At 38.1% G+C, this 15,893-nt stretch overlaps 1 non-coding gene across 1 annotated transcript; it reads right to left on the bottom strand.

Annotated features, from left to right (window-relative positions):
• Positions 1-13,201: 13,201 nt before the first annotated feature.
• On the bottom strand, positions 13,202-13,365 carry LOC143669378 (U1 spliceosomal RNA). The gene has a single exon (XR_013168890.1). It is a non-coding gene; the product is annotated as a U1 spliceosomal RNA (small nuclear RNA).
• Positions 13,366-15,893: the final 2,528 nt, after the last annotated feature.

Genomic DNA, 15,893 nt, shown 5'->3' with positions numbered 1-15,893 from the left:
ATGCCAGCCATGCGCCTTCGCATGTGATAGAGGAACCCGGATGTCAGCACCTGTCTTCAGAGTCCAGGTCTCATCCTGTTGATGCCTTGAGATGGATATTTTCATTACCTAAGAACTGTAAAGTATAAATTAATAAATTCCCATTGTTAAGAGCCAGTCTATTTCTGGAATATATTGCATGCTGGCTGCTTTACCCAACCAAAACACAATCTCTTTGGAGAATGCTGCTCCAGGCAATCTCTTCCATTTCACGTGAAAGAGCAGGAACCACTAGAAAATGGTATTAGGGATGATGAGGGAATGATTTCTGTTTGGTGCCAACCATGACAGAGACCTAGTAGTATGAGAACTGAAAGAGGCCATTAAATTTGGCTAATGGCAGAAAAGCTTCAGAAGAATAAAAGCGAAGAATTGAATTATAATGGATTGAGGTGTTAAAAAAGGAGAATCAGTGGGATCATGAGTATAAATTAGGCTTTCAAGCAATGTTGACAATAGTGACCAAAAAAGAGGGAGATAGACTTGTAGCTTAAAAGGAAAGTAGAACCAAGAATATTTTAAGTGTAGGGCATATATGGAACCACTTTTACAGTACTATGCAAATATAAGGGATTATTGATATTTGACCTTATCATATGTTGCCTTTTACTTATTTCTTTTTATCTCAATGCTCTATTTCCCCAAGGAAGCGCTAAGTGAAATAATAAATCCAGTTTAATGCTTCCTGGTAGCACCAGCACAATGTGCTACATGTAGAAATCAGTTAAAAACAATATATAAAGTCAAAATATAGGGAAGTGTCCAGGATATTATCATGAATTATGATGATAGATAATTAATTTGTACACTGTACTATATATGTACTTGAGCATAAATTCTATGTCCTAAATTTCTTTGTATTTAGACCCCAGAGGCTGGACCATAGTAGGTACTCAACATTTGTTGATAGATTTCCACCATAAATATTAGGTATCCTTCCGTTTTTTGCTTCAAATGGCAAGCCAACTTCCGGTAATTACTGAAATTGCAATGTAATTTCATTAAATTGCATTCAAATATGTGGATTATTTCATCCCTTCCCCAGTGATATCCAGATAGGCTTTTTCACCAATTAAACTACCCCTTTATCAAAGTTCCATTAATCTCCTGGAGGTACCATTGTGCTCATTAACTAAATGTCAGATAGGCACAGAAGCTACTTTGGATTTCACTTAATAAACCAGAGCAATTTAAAGTAATTATTCATATCTTTGTGAAAAGGTGCCAATGTGTAGCCAGTTTAACCTGCTAGAGATCTGTGGGTGAAAGAATTCATAAAGTGAGGAGAACAGGAATAGGAGCCTTATTTCTTTTGCCAAAGCTTTCAAATCAAGCAAATATTTATCCTAAAAATGGACAGAGCTGATTTTAGAAAAACTTTAAAAAGCTATTTTACATGTTTGCAGAATACTTTAAAAAATGTTAAACTGTCCAATTTACTGCTAGGGTTCATCTTATTCATCTGAAAACGTATCTGAATTTTGGACTCCTGTTAACCCAGTTTCCCAGATTAATGTGATTTACTTTCCAGAATTATGAGGAGTGCTTTATGCCATATGCAAAAGAAAATGAATAATTAAATGCATGTATGACTTTCCACATAGGAATTTTCAATATATGGATTATCATTTGTATTTATTTTAACTCTGCACACTTATACATTATTTGGTGTACTTAAAAATGCTTTCAAGAAGGAAATAAAATTAGGCTACTTTCATTAATATGCTAGTCAATATAATAGACTAGTTATTATATTAAATTGTTGAAGCTTCTTCTGTATTATTACACCAAATTAATGTAATGTTAATTACTATAAAATGAGTTTATTCCATGATTTATGAAGTTACTAAAATTAAAGAATTAAACAACCTGACCCGATTTTTAGATATTTGGATTCTTTAACCCATATTATCCAAAGGCCAAAGGATGTATTTCCCTCATCTGAAAGTGACATGATCTATTAGACATAATGATATAATCTATTAGATTAATAAAGTACTCTAAGAAGGGAAAGATAATCAATATTTATTGACTGCTTTCACATCCAGATACTTTTTTTTGCAAGTCTCTCATTTAATCTTTACAAGTTGCTTCTAAAGTGACTATTATCCTCATTTTACAGATGAAGAAAATGAGTTTTAGGATTCTAAGTAACTTATCCATGAACAAGCAACTAGAGGGGATTTGGCTGGTATTTAGAGACATATATGCTGGCCATCAAGATCCAGACTTATTTCCCCTCAACAGAAGGGCTTTTCAGTTATACAAAATAGCAAAATAATATGTTTCTACTATAAGCAAATTCTCTATATTCCCTACCAAAATATGAGCTGAAATGTTCATTTTTAAATATGTTTAAATTTTCCTTTTTCCCTAATACAAATGCCAAACTTACTTACAATCTTAATTAGTTGCCTCATTTACATGACATCTAGTGAGCATTAAGTAAGAGGGCTTTATAAGGTGTGGAGGCTCCAAGGACCTAAAAGACACAGTTACTTCCTCGAGGAGATTAGGGTATGAAAGACAAACAGGTGACTACAAAATAAGGGCTTTGATGGTCACAGAGTAACGGGATTGCTTAAAAGGTAGGCTAAAGCAGAAGCGAAGGCCTCCCAGAAAAGAGAAGTCTGTGCTGAATCCTAAGGGAAGAAGATTAACACCAGGAAGCTAAATCGGGGCCAGTTCCCAAGGAACATGGCAAACAATGTTAAGGCATTTGAACTCTCCAGAAGGTGTTATGGAGGCATTAAAGGATTTTGACCTGGGAAATGAAATGGCTGCATTTGTGCTTTAAATAGATCACGATGGGGACAGTATGATGAATGGACAGAAGTAGAGCAAGACTAGACAGGGAGAACGGTTAGAAGGCTGCCACAATATCTAAAGCTTGAAAAATCATAAGGTCCTTGACTACAGTCCTGGCAGCAGGGATGCAGTGAAAGAGGCCAATTCCAGAGACATTAAGAGGTAGAATGGAGAAGATTTGGTGAATCACTGGACTAGGAATCTAATTTAGACAAGTGAGGTGACAGTACAGTCATTCATGAAGTAAGAGTGACTACTAGAGAAGGAGCAGTTTTGAAGGGAAGCCCAAGGAGTTTATGTCTGGACATGTGGTTCTGAGCCCAGCAGGAGACACCCAGATGTTTAGTAGAAGTGTTTGGTATATCTGGAATTCAGAAGAGTAGCTACAGCTCTCAGACACAGATCTGGGAGTCTACAGTTTGTATTTTCAAAGCCATGGAAGTGAATAAGAGCATGTTTGATGAATACTCTTATTCACCGGAAAAGGAGAAGGATGAGAAAAGAACCACAGATGCTCAATATTTAAAGAGTGGGTAGCAGCAGAAGAACCCAAAAGAAGCAAACACAGGAAAACCAGGAGAATATGGGATAACAGAAGCCAAGACAGGAGAGTTTCAACAAAGAGGACGTGATCAGCAGTGTCCAGGGTCTAGTGAGGGCCAAAGACTAAAGAGAACATAATAGATTTAGCAGAAGGGATGACATTGACTAACATGGTGAGAGCTGGGTCAGTGGAGTTGTGGGAATGGAAGCCAGATTAAAGTTCTCATCTGATAGAATTTCCTGAATGAAACAAAGAAATCATCTATAACTCTGATTTCTTAAGGCTTCATGCCAACTGTGAAGTTTAAACTTTTTTCAAGCACTTTCATTTGTTGGCAACAAAATAAGCAAGATACTTCTATGTGTCCTTTCCATCATTACAACTTTCATAATTCATTAACTTTCATGTACAAACAGCCTCATCTGTAAAATGGGTTTGCTGCACCCTTAAATGTATGACACAAGACAACACTTTATGGAAAATGCTGAAAATCAAAAGTATCAGGTTAAGTCTGGTTTTACATATAAAGTTAAATTAAACCAGTTAATGTAATTACCTATGTATGATATGATTAGAAGAAGTCTAGAACATGATTCCAATTCTGATACTTTGCAGACATAGCACAAAGATAAATTTAATTTTAAAAGATTAATTAATTTAATTAAAGTCCTGAAACGTTCTGTTGTCTTTCACACGGACATACACCACAAAGATTATTTTAATAGAATTAAATGTTTTTAAAATGTTGGTTGTAGAGGTTAGAATTAACCCCTAATGTAGTTAATCATATTATATTAGGTTTGTACTGATAGAGTTTTCTGACAGAGAAGGTGATTTAATAACAAGTATGCCTAAATCAGAGTAATAATGATCCTTACCTCTTATATTATTTCAAAGATTACTTCTTCTCTCTTAGTTTACTTATCTAATTTAAAAAATAATATGAGCAAGTAGAATAATTTTTCCTGCTTTAATGAAGTTTTATGACATTACTTAAATTCTCATATGTTTGTAAATTTCAAAAATATTGACAATACATGTATATAAGACATAAAAAGTATGCACATGTATGTATGTATATGTGGAGGGGTGCTAGTTGTAAAGATTTTCTCCCCTAATGAAAGAAAGAGAGAGAGAGAGTAGACAAGACAGTGTCTCCCTCCCTTATTGCCTCTCAAGTTGTCTGGTGAGAATGAAATGCTTGGAGCAGCTAAAGCTATCATTCCCCTCTGCATATGGTAGAGCAGTAAAATGGAAAGAGCCCAGGTTCTTGATGACACTGGAGCTGCTCAAGTGACAAGGAACTGCTCCCTTCTGGACCTTTTCTAGGGTGAGATAGTAAGTACCCTTATAAACCCATTTTTAGTAGAGCATTTGTTTCCTTTGCAAAGGAATCTGATTTTATACATGCATAAACTTACATACACTCACAGTGTGTTACATACTGAAAAAGCACACATTTGATCCATTAACAAAAATTAGTAGGAAACAATAATGCTTGGATTCTCAAAAATAAATATGACATTTGGCAGTACTGCAATTAAGATGATGGCATTTAAAAAACATTAATTAATATTAATATTAATAAAAGATGATATAAAGTTTTAATGTTTTGTGTCAATTTAATATTAAAAGAAAAAAATCCATCTTTAAAGTATTTAAATTAAATCAACACCTAGGCATGAGTTTTTAATATTATATTTTATATTATAAACTATAACATCCTAACAAAACACAATTGTATTAATTCCAATAAGGAGAATATAGAATTGAGGTAAGAATAAATGTTTTCTTTATTAATTAACTTTGAAATAAGTGAATTTGCCTTCTAAACTGGAATATGGATTCTCTTTCTAGACTTAATTCTTATAAAAAAAAATTGCTTAGTCTGAGAAATGAGAAGATGCTTTGTGGGGGAGGGGAAGGAGACCCTTGGAATCATAATTATCTCACAGGAAAAGGAAAAGCTAAGCAGAGTCTCAGTACTCTTCAAAATGTTAGGAAAGTAGATTTCAAAATGTTCAAAGACAGGAACAAGTAGATGGCCAGACACTTGAAAATGAGAAATAGAGCAAGAGAACAGAGGGCTTCTCAAAACAGGAATCATTTGTGATTTGTATTATTAGAAGTTGCTTGAGGAAAACGGCTGAAAGAAGGCTGTTTGAGAAGTTTTCTGGTGTGTGCGCAGATTTTCAAAGGGCCTGAGCTGTATGTAGATGAAAGTCAAAACACAGGACCAAAGAGGATGAGAGAAGGAGGGCGCCAACCTGAAACAGCCTCAGAAAGTCTTGTGCACAGAGGCCGGGAAGCCTGTCCCTAAGAACAGAAAGGTCTGCTCAGACGCGCACGGAAAGAAAGGCACGGCTCTATTGCTTGGTCTAGAGGACAATTTCCCATCCATTTTGTTTCTGTCTTCCCCATCACAGAGACCTCTCTTTATTCAGGAAAGAGAATGAGATGCTGGCTGAGATCAAGGAAGGGGCAGGATGGCTGAGGGGTGGGCTGGAGGGTTCCCCGCTTGTTTCCCCAGGTTTGAGTCTCAGCCTGACTGGAATACATCCCAATGACCAGAAAGGCTTCTCGGGGGTGAGGAAGGACCACGGCTGGCAGCACAGCCACAGCAGCAGGCACAGGGGAAGTGCAAAACATATTTATTTTTACAGAACAGAAAGGAGTAAGGTTAACCACAGAGCAGTATACTGCCATTACATTAAGCCCCAGAAAAATTCAAGGTATGCATTCTATTTAACCTTGTGATCTTTTAGAAAATAATTCAGCAATTGCATGGAACCAAATTAAATTTAGTAAAATCATTACATGCCCATTTCTCTTTTTAAAATGGGGCTCCTATGGTAGTCTATGTGAATATTATATTTCTGGTAAATTTTGATTTCAGCAAAACATTTTTCAGTCTCATGACATTTTTTTGAGTCTCCTTCAAGCCCAAGATTCGATGATTCTTCAAAAGTGCCTTTCGTTTTCTTTTGTGAATTCATTCTTGGCAAACTTTTAGTATTTCAGATATTTGAAAATCTTGCAAATGAAATCTAATCAATTGGTATTTAAAGAAGCAATATATCGATAATGTAATATGTTGGCTAAGTGAATGCTGTTGTGTATAGTTAACTACTTTTTTAAAAAATTGCCTTACCACATATGCTGTACTTTAACTTTTTTGTTGCATGCCTACCGGAAAAGAGAGTAAGTTGTAGAATCAGACAGCCTATGTTCAAATCCCAGTTCTACTTTTTATTAGCTATTGCCTGGGGCAAATTAGTTAACTTCTCTGTAATTCATTTTCTTATCTATAAAAGAGGGATAATAACTATTTTATAAGGTTGGTATTAAATGAAAGAATATAAATAAAGTACAAGGATATAATAAGTGCTTAATAAATTTGTTGTCAGTGATATAAGTGGTGATAATAGTTGAATAGCAATTTCATTTGCCTCAGAGCAAGCAATCAATAACTGTTTCTACATGAAAATGATCTTCTCTATATCAGGTACAATTCTGCTTGCAAGCCACAGACTACCTTATTAAAAGTGGCTTCATCACTATGGATTTTGTTTTCCCCATTTAACAGGAAGTTTAGCAGTATCATTTTTTGAATTGGTTCAGTTGTTTACTATCTCAGTGTTTCTTTTGGGCTTTCCCTCAGAGCCACAGGAAAGCTGCCACAGCTACTTCAAACTTCACAGGCTCATCATGCAAACAGGAAGGCAACAGGAATAGGCACTCATCATAGGCTTCTCATCCATTATCAGGCAGGAAAATCATTTCAGACATCCCTTTTCCCCCCCCCCAGCAGACTTTCCTTTACGTCATCAGTCATCTCATGGGACACTTGGCCATTCCCGGCTGCAGAGGAGGCTGGGAACTATCTGCCATTTTCAGCCACTACAGTGGGAAAGGGGAATCTGCAGCAAGGAAAAAGGTAAACCAGTGTTTGCCACCTTATTTAAGCTCTGTGTTTCCCTTTCGTTATCAGTATTGCTTTCAAAGGTTCATTTTAGCTGTCCTTGCCAAAATATAATGCCTTACCTCAATCTCTACTTAAGTATTCATTATCAGTGGGGAAAAAAATGCTCCCTCCCCAGCACAGCCAAAAAGGTCATTGTCAGCCAATTTAGAAATTTACAAATATCCCTTTAAAAAGCTAGGAAACACTGAGCCAGATGGTTTCTCATGGTTGCTTCTAGCCTGATGACTCACTCTTTTGTCCTTTCTGTATTAGACTTTCTTTCTCAGAAATCCCCCTGATTTCATCTCCCTGTTTTCTTTCCCTTCCATTAGATAGATCAAATGTCTTTCAAAATATCACCTTCCTTTCCTAGCAAAGCAACAGAGGGAGAAACTGGTAGAAACAGTATGACATAAGAGATTGAGTGAGAGAGGTGGTGTGTGTGTTTTGAGGGAATGTGGGTGGAGAAACTAAATTTGCCTTTTAACTTCACCCTGTTCACTCCCACACATTAAATTAAAAAAATAAATAGATAAAATACATCATATCTTTCTGACAGTTCCCAGGCTTTGCTGCCTTTCCACCAGCCACTCCTCCATGCACTTGCTGTTCCCCAATTCCCAAAAAGGAGAAAGGAAATGGCTTAGAAAGACCTCCACCAGCTGAAAAAGTAAAGCAGAAATCATCAGAGCTAGAAGCCCCCACTCAACAGCAGAGCACAAAGAAGGGTGAGGGGCAGAAATCTCTTCTGCAGCCTGACTTCCCAAAGAAGCACATCCCTTCTTTTCCCTCAGAGTAAAACAATCATGTCCTCGAAAGATAACAGAGAATACCGAACACAGAGCATGCCTTACCCAAAGCCAGCATGGGTGAGGAAAGATGCAGTTGCATTGGAGAGAGTCAGGGCTTACGCACCATTAAAGAAATAGGACCAAATTCATCCTATGCTAGCCAAAATCACTATATAATAAAATTCTAGTGAAATAAATGATGGGTCCACGAGCATCAGTTGAGGATGTTGAAGCTTAGCAGCCACATGAAAGAAAAAGCCCATATTGTGGAGGGCAAGGAGCTGTACATAAGATGAGATGTGGCAATTTAGGATGGTTCGGGGTTATTCAGACACGCATATGCTTTATGCTGAGTGACGGGGTGGTCACCCTTCAAAGGCCCTTCATACACATGAAATGTCGACAACTGAGAAGAGAGGTGGAGAGTCATCTGGAATACTGTCTTGTGAAGACACGTTGCTAAAACTCATTGGTAATGTTATGTTGGAAAGGAAGAGACTTAAGCTCAGTACTCCCTTAGCACTGCAAGGTATGGTGTGGTGGTCAAGTCCTCTGTTCTCAGTGTCCTATTTATTGGGTTCAAATTCTCCTTCTATTGACTGTTGACTTCATGATCTTGAATCAAGTTCCTCTTAGTTCTGTGAGAACCAGAGGAAATAAATAATCCATCAAACTCATAGAATGTGCCCATATTAACTTGCTAGTAAGGACTAGTGTCTATTATGATTTAGTTCCTCCCATCTTGATGGAGATATTTCTACAACTTTCCACAAGTCCATCAGGCTGTAAAGGATCATTTGGGGAAGCTCCGGATAACATTTTCAGAAGTCACCTTACCATTTGTGGATTGCATAATAAATAAGTGGTCCTCAGACCTCAGTTTGAGAAATATTGTTATAGCATTCCATTAGTTATGGGATAATTCTATGAAATTTGGAGAATTTGGCTGAATGGGGATTTGTAAAGGAATGTAATGTTCTATGGAGCATCAGCATCTCTAAAAATACTGAGTAACTGTAATAATAACTTTTTGCATTTGTGAGTTGCTTTTAGAGATCACATTCTCACACACGTGTTGTTTATTTAATGTCTGCTGAATTATGTGAAGATCCTGTCTTGCTGGAGCTTGTTCCCAGACCCCTGTTACAGAAGTTTCTAGTTCTGGGTCTCTGTTCCTTATAGTGTTTACTTGGAGAGTAACAGCGTTATAGGGTGTAACCCACAAAACATGACTACCCTTTGATATAGAAACTTTTAAAATATACTTGTAATGAATTTCTCAAGTGTGGTATATAAACCATCTGCATCAGAAGCATTTTTGTTTAAAAATGCAAACAGACAGAGAGCGAAATTCCACCTCAGCAGAATAAATCTGAATTTCTGGAGTGAAGAGTGGAAATCCACATTTTAAACAGGCATCCTAGACAATTTCTCAAGCACACTAACAACCGTTTTAAGAATAATTGCTTTAGTGTGGACAACCAAAGCTATAGGCTGAGCCCCCAGTCTTGGGGTTTGTTCATCTGAAACTTAACCCCGCAAAGGATAGGTCAAGTCTACTTAAAATTTTAGGCCTAAGAGTCACCCCCAAGAGAGCCTCTTTTGTTGCTCAGATGTGGCCTCTATCTCCAGCCAACACAATGAGCAGTCTCACCACCCTACCCCTCTCTACGTGGGACATGACTCCCAGGGGTGTGGACCTTCCTGGCAACGTGGGACAGAGATCTTGGAATGAGCTGAGACTCAGCATCAAGGGATTGAGAAAAACCCTAGAATGAGCTGAGATTTAGCATCAAGGGATTGAGAAAACCTTCTTGACCAAAAGGGGGAAGAGGGAAATGAGACAAAGTGTCAATGGCTGAGAGATTCCAAACAGAGTTGAGAGGTTATCCTGGAGGTTATTCTTATGCATCAAGTAGATATCATCTTGTTATTCAAGATGTAATGGAGAGGCTGGAGGGAACTGCCTGAAAAGGTAGAGCTGTGTTCCAGTAGCCATGTTTCTTGAGGATACAGCTGTCACAATGTGACTGTGTGATTGTGAAAACCTTGTGTCTGATGCTCCTTTTATCTACCTTGTCAACAAAGGAGTAGAACATATGGAATAAAAGTAAATAATAGGGGGAACAAATGCTAAAATAACTTTAGTTTGAAATGCTAGTGATCAATGAAAGTGAGGGGTAAGGGGTATGGTAGGTATAATCTTTTTTTTTTCTTTCCTGTGTTCGTTTCATTTCTTTTTCTATTGTCTTTTTATTTCTTTTTCTGAATTAATGCAAATGTTCTAAGAAATGATGAATATGCAACTGTGATGATATTGTGAATTACTGATTATGTATATTGATGTTTTGTTTCTTTATTTTTTAATTAATAAAAAAAAAGAACAATTGCTTTAATGTTTTAAGAGCTCAACTAAAAAATAGTGTTAAATTCCGCCCAGCTCACTGGCAACTGGCAAACAAATAAAATGCAGGCATACAAAAAGAAGTCAGATGTATGGGTCAGTCACTGAGCCAGGCAACCACACAGTAAACCTACCAAACCTGCAACCGGGATCCAGGGTCAGGAGCAGGGTAAGGCGAGTGAGGCAGTCGCATTGGGCACGTAATTTCGGCAGGACTCAAAATACACGGTAAGCAAGATAAGGAATATTTTAATGCAATATTTTAAAATTAAAAATTAAAATAAATTAACACACACATTAAAAAAATACCCCATGATGAAAAAAGTGTTAGAAAAAAAAAAAGATAAGATGGGGGTTACCAGGTTTTCTTTTTGCCTCAAGGCTCCAATAAGACTTGGCTGGACACTGCCAGACCATTCTTCTCCTCTCCTTCTTCTCCTCTCCAAGTCAGCACATTAACTGGTGGCCCTTGTCTAGTCTTTTATTGTGTCTAAAGGTAGAGCCTGAGACAGAGAATACCAACGATCTTATCCTCGTGTCGCATTGCAGAGGGCTTAACGTCAAAAGCTTAATTCATGAACTTGGACACATTATTCTTTCCTTTGAAAATAAAAGTTAAATTGAGGTCAGTGGTTCTACACCAAACAGAATTGGATTCTAGTGACAGAATCGACTTGCCTAAGACATGTATGCCCATCAGAAGCCTCACTTACTCTGCTCACACTCCATTTACGGGGCTCTCAGCAGCGGTTGCAATGTCTATTTTGCCTCTGCAGGGGCCTCACACTGGCTCAGATACTGCTTTCTGATAGAGTCTTCTGGATGTATAAAATTTTAAATCCTTTATAAACATCAGTGATTGGCATAATTGGTGTAATTATAGGTATCTAAACAAAGCCTGTGTAACAAATGCCTATGTAACAGCTGACAGGAACTGGTTTCAGGAAACATGAAGTCACTTATGGAGAGGCAGGCTTGGGGTATAAATGCTCAGCTAACATTACTTCCAGCTGGACTAGCCTGAATCAGACATGGCACAGAGGTAGTGAGAAAAGCGCTCCCTCCCTGGGATCAGAGCCACACGGAAATCAGGTGGAGGAAAAGGCTCTCGTGACTGAACAGCCAGTGTGCACAAGTTAGAGAACCACAGTAGAAATGAAGAGTTTCAATCATCTTTTGTCAGATTTATTTTTAAATGTTCCACAGTTGTTAAGGCCTCTGTTAATGGCAGCAAAAAGGGGGAAACAATTGGCTGTCCCTAGCTTACAAGCATGTGTTTTACAAATCGTCCTGGAGGAAATGAGACTGTCTTGGAGTTCTTTACTCCCTAAATATGCAGGGCTGAGTTTGGTTCACAAAATGCTATTTTTTTTTGCATGGTCAGGCACTGGGAATCAAACCCGGGTCTCCGGCGTGGCAGGCGAGAACTCTGCCACTGCGCCACCATTGCCCACCCCATTGATTTTTTATTAATTGAATTTTCTTGCGGTGACATATATATCACATGTAAAATAGCACATGTAAAAAACTTGCCACTTTAACCTTTTCAAGTATACAATTCAGTGGCATTAATTACATTCACAGTTTGTGTTACCACCACCACTCTCTCCTTATGAACTTGCCTATTCAAACTATTTCATAGAAGAGGAATCACAGTATCTGTCCTTTGGGTGTCTGGCTTATTTCACTCAACAAAATGCTCTCAAGATTCATTCATGTTGTAGCATGCATCAGACTTTCAAGCCTTTTTATGGCTGCATGATATTCCATTGTATGGATGTACCACATTTGGTTCACCCATTCACCTGCCAGTGGACACATGGGTTGTTTTCACTTTTTGGTTATTGTAAGTAATGTTGCAATGAACGTTGGTGTACAGGTATCTGTTTGAGTCCCTATTTTAAATTCTTTGGGGTATATACTAGAGGTGGAAATGCTGGGTCACATGGTAGTTCTATGTTTAACCTTCGGAAAAACTGCCCGTTTTCTAGAGCGGCTTGGCCAAATTATTTTAGTAATACATACTTCAACCTACAAACTTGCCCCTGAACCCTCAACTCCTTTAGAGAACATGTGGGTATGGAAGGGGAGGGGGAATTAATTGGGAGAAGCTGAAACAACTTAGAGGAATCAACCCTGGTGCAGATTCCCGAGGCCTGCCACCACTTAGCCTGCCAAAATGACAACCAATTACTATCCTGCAGCTAAAAAGATCTCCTCCCACATTTCCCGAATGTTCTCATTTCATTTAGTCAAACTACCCACCCTGCCACAGTTTACTTGATTTAACTTAATTAGCATCTTCTTTTTAAAAACGTAAATATGTCTCAAGTAGTTAGCCACAGTTGATCATTTAATCAAACAAAATTTCAATCATACTGATATTTTTCTCCTAAAACCTATGTAACAGCTGTTCCAAAGGAAAGACATGAGTTTGTTTTGAGGGGACAGGGATTTTTGTTTGTTTGTTTTTGCTGTTGTTATTGTTTTTATCATCACAATTGACTTTTTTTTCTTTTCATGAAAAATAGCATATATACAAAAAAGCAATAAATTTAAAAGCACATCACAACAATTAGCTATAGAACAGATTTCAGAGTCTGGTATGGTTACAATCCCATATTTTTATTTTTATTTTTATTTTTTTTTACCAGGGGAGAGCGCGAACGCAGTCCCCCACTACCACAAATTATGCAGTCGAGTTTCCCACATTTGGGGAAATTGCAGGGGTCAGCACATCCGGAGTGTAATGGATAAGCCTCGCCCTGGGAAAACCACCTTCGTGATCATGGTATCTCCCCTGCCAGGTAAGTATCAATCCCATATTTTTACATTGAACTAGCTGATGTTCTAGTTGGCCCCTCTGTATTTCAGGACATATCTGGTCTAGGGACCCATCTAGAGGTTGCAGGTTTCTGGAAAGTTACCCTAGCGCATAGAACCTTTGTAGAATCTTATATATTGCCCTAGGTGTTCTTTAGGATTGAGTGGAATGGTTTTGGTTGGGCGCTGGCAAGTGATGACAGGTAGCATGTCTAACTGACACTTGCGTGTAAGAGTGACCTCTAGAGTAGCCTCTTGACTCTATTCGAACTCTCTCAGACACTGATAACTTAGTATGTTACACATCTTTTCCCCCTTTTAGTCAGGATGGCATTGTTGATCCCACTGTGCCAGGGCCAGGCTCATCAGACAGGGATTTTAATAATGATTTTGATAATCATAGTTAATTTTGGAGCATGGACCACTTTCCAGAGCAAAACACATCTGAATGCTATGTGAAAGAAATTTGATAGGCTCAGACTAGAGAGATGAGTCAAATGTTTTCTAAAGTTCTTTTCTAATCTAAAAATTTTATAAGGCTGTGATCAGTGACTCTATGATTAAAGCCTAAAGTAGGGCGGTGTGACGGTGGCTCAATGGCAAAATTCTCGCCTGCCATGCCAGAGACCTAAGTTCGTTTCCCGGTGCCTGCCCATGCGAAAAAAGAAAAGAAAACCTAAAGCAGTGGGGATTTTAAAATTTTTTTAAAAGTAGAATGTTTTATGTAAAATAGATAAAAAAAGGAACTTTTCTGGCTGTATGTTTATGTGTCTATTTTCTTTGAGCACATCTGTTCAAAGGAGAAAGAAAGGGAGTAGTGAATCTTGGGCTTTATACTGACTAGATAGAGTCTATTCTTACTTATAGACAAAGTGCCCTCTAACTGATGTACACAGCCCCAAATATATTTTGCCAATTCGCCACATTGATGTTCCACCAGTAGAATAGGATAGGAGAAGATTGATGTCATGGTGTAGGTAAAAAAAGAATACACACAATGACATAACTTTCTGGTCACTTTCAAAAATTACTAATATTTGTACTTAAATTTTTAAATTTACTCTGAAATTTGATTTAAATTTCATTTCCTCTCCTTCACAGAGTCAACTTGAGCTACTAGGAATGGAACACCTTCTCACCCCTCTTTAAAGCCTGCCTCCTCCATTGTATTGGGGTAAGGGAGCAGGGAAAGGGAACAATAAAAGAATCCCTTTACTTAACTGGCTACTGTTATACTTTTGTAGTGTTGTAGTGCTGTAGTGCCAGCTAACACCTACTGGCTATTGATGGCTTTTTGAGAGGTGGGCATGGGAAATGGTGGTTTTCCCTAGGACACATATGTGGGTTCTTCTGAGAGCCCCACTTACCCTATCTTGGAAGACTGAACTCCAGCTTGAATTCTTCCATAGCATTGCTGTTCTTGCTTCCCAAAGTACTATTCCCTATAGCCCGCTTGGATTCCTTCATCAGTGTCCTTGACTCATGAAAACTCATATCTTTGGTGTGTCAAAGGTTGAAGACCAATAGTCAACTGCCATCTCTCCCCGACTCCCACCAAACTGCCTTCTCTCTCTCTTTGGCAGAGCAACAACTAAGCTGCCTAAGTAGATTGACCAACTACAGATAGACTGCCAGGCTCCCCTTTCTTGTGGACACCCTAATCTCTGTGAATTATCCTCTTAGACCATCTCTTGAAACTTTCCCACCACTTGGCTTTGGAATGGAGTGAGACTCTACTATGCTATTCTTAAAGATATGCAAGTTCTCCTTGACTCTCTTCCCCTTTTCCAGTCTTCTAATTATTTGGACCTTCTTGGGGGAGGAGGTGAATTGGAGAATACTGATTATTATAGAGTCAATTAGCTTCTGGATGACAGGAGTAGGGGCTTTGGCCACAAATATTGGCTACCACTTTTAGAATGTGGTATATTTGATCCCTGGTGTTTATATCTCTAGGCCTTAGTGCCAAAATTAGAGCTACAGGAAAAATTCAGTATATTAAATAGTGAGGTGAGGATACTGCAGAGATAGAGGATGGAGAGTGGATGTTCTGTGGACCTTGGACTCAACATCTTTGCACATTGGGAGGCCAAAGTGAGAATGTAAGAGGAAGTATGAAGACCGTCAGACCAGGAGCAAAGGCAAAGAGGGGGATGGGAAAATGACAGATATACTCAAAAAACAGTGAGCAGACACTCAATGATTGGTTTAGAAGTGGGCATTTAACCCAGAAGCAGCCAGTTCATTTCTGACGCATGACTGATGAGGTAGTTGGGCATGCAAATTGTGTCTGAAAAGGACAGGTGAGGTATAAAAATAGAGCAAATCAAGAACTTGATAATGGGAGAAAGTCAAGACACAAGAAAACCACGGGAATACCAGAACATTAACATACACAGTCTTGATGTTAAATTGGGCAAGCTTAACTTGCTCACTAGAACTGCCTTGGATCTTGAATATCTCCCAGAATACATGATATTTTCAGTTTCCTCCTAAGCATGTATTTCCTTGTAAAAAAAA

Source organism: Tamandua tetradactyla, chromosome 25 (genome assembly GCF_023851605.1).
Source record: "Tamandua tetradactyla isolate mTamTet1 chromosome 25, mTamTet1.pri, whole genome shotgun sequence".
NCBI classification, from domain to species: Eukaryota; Metazoa; Chordata; class Mammalia; order Pilosa; family Myrmecophagidae; genus Tamandua; species Tamandua tetradactyla.
The sequence above is the reverse complement of the archived record's forward strand: the minus strand, read 5'-3'. Positions and strand labels throughout refer to the sequence as shown.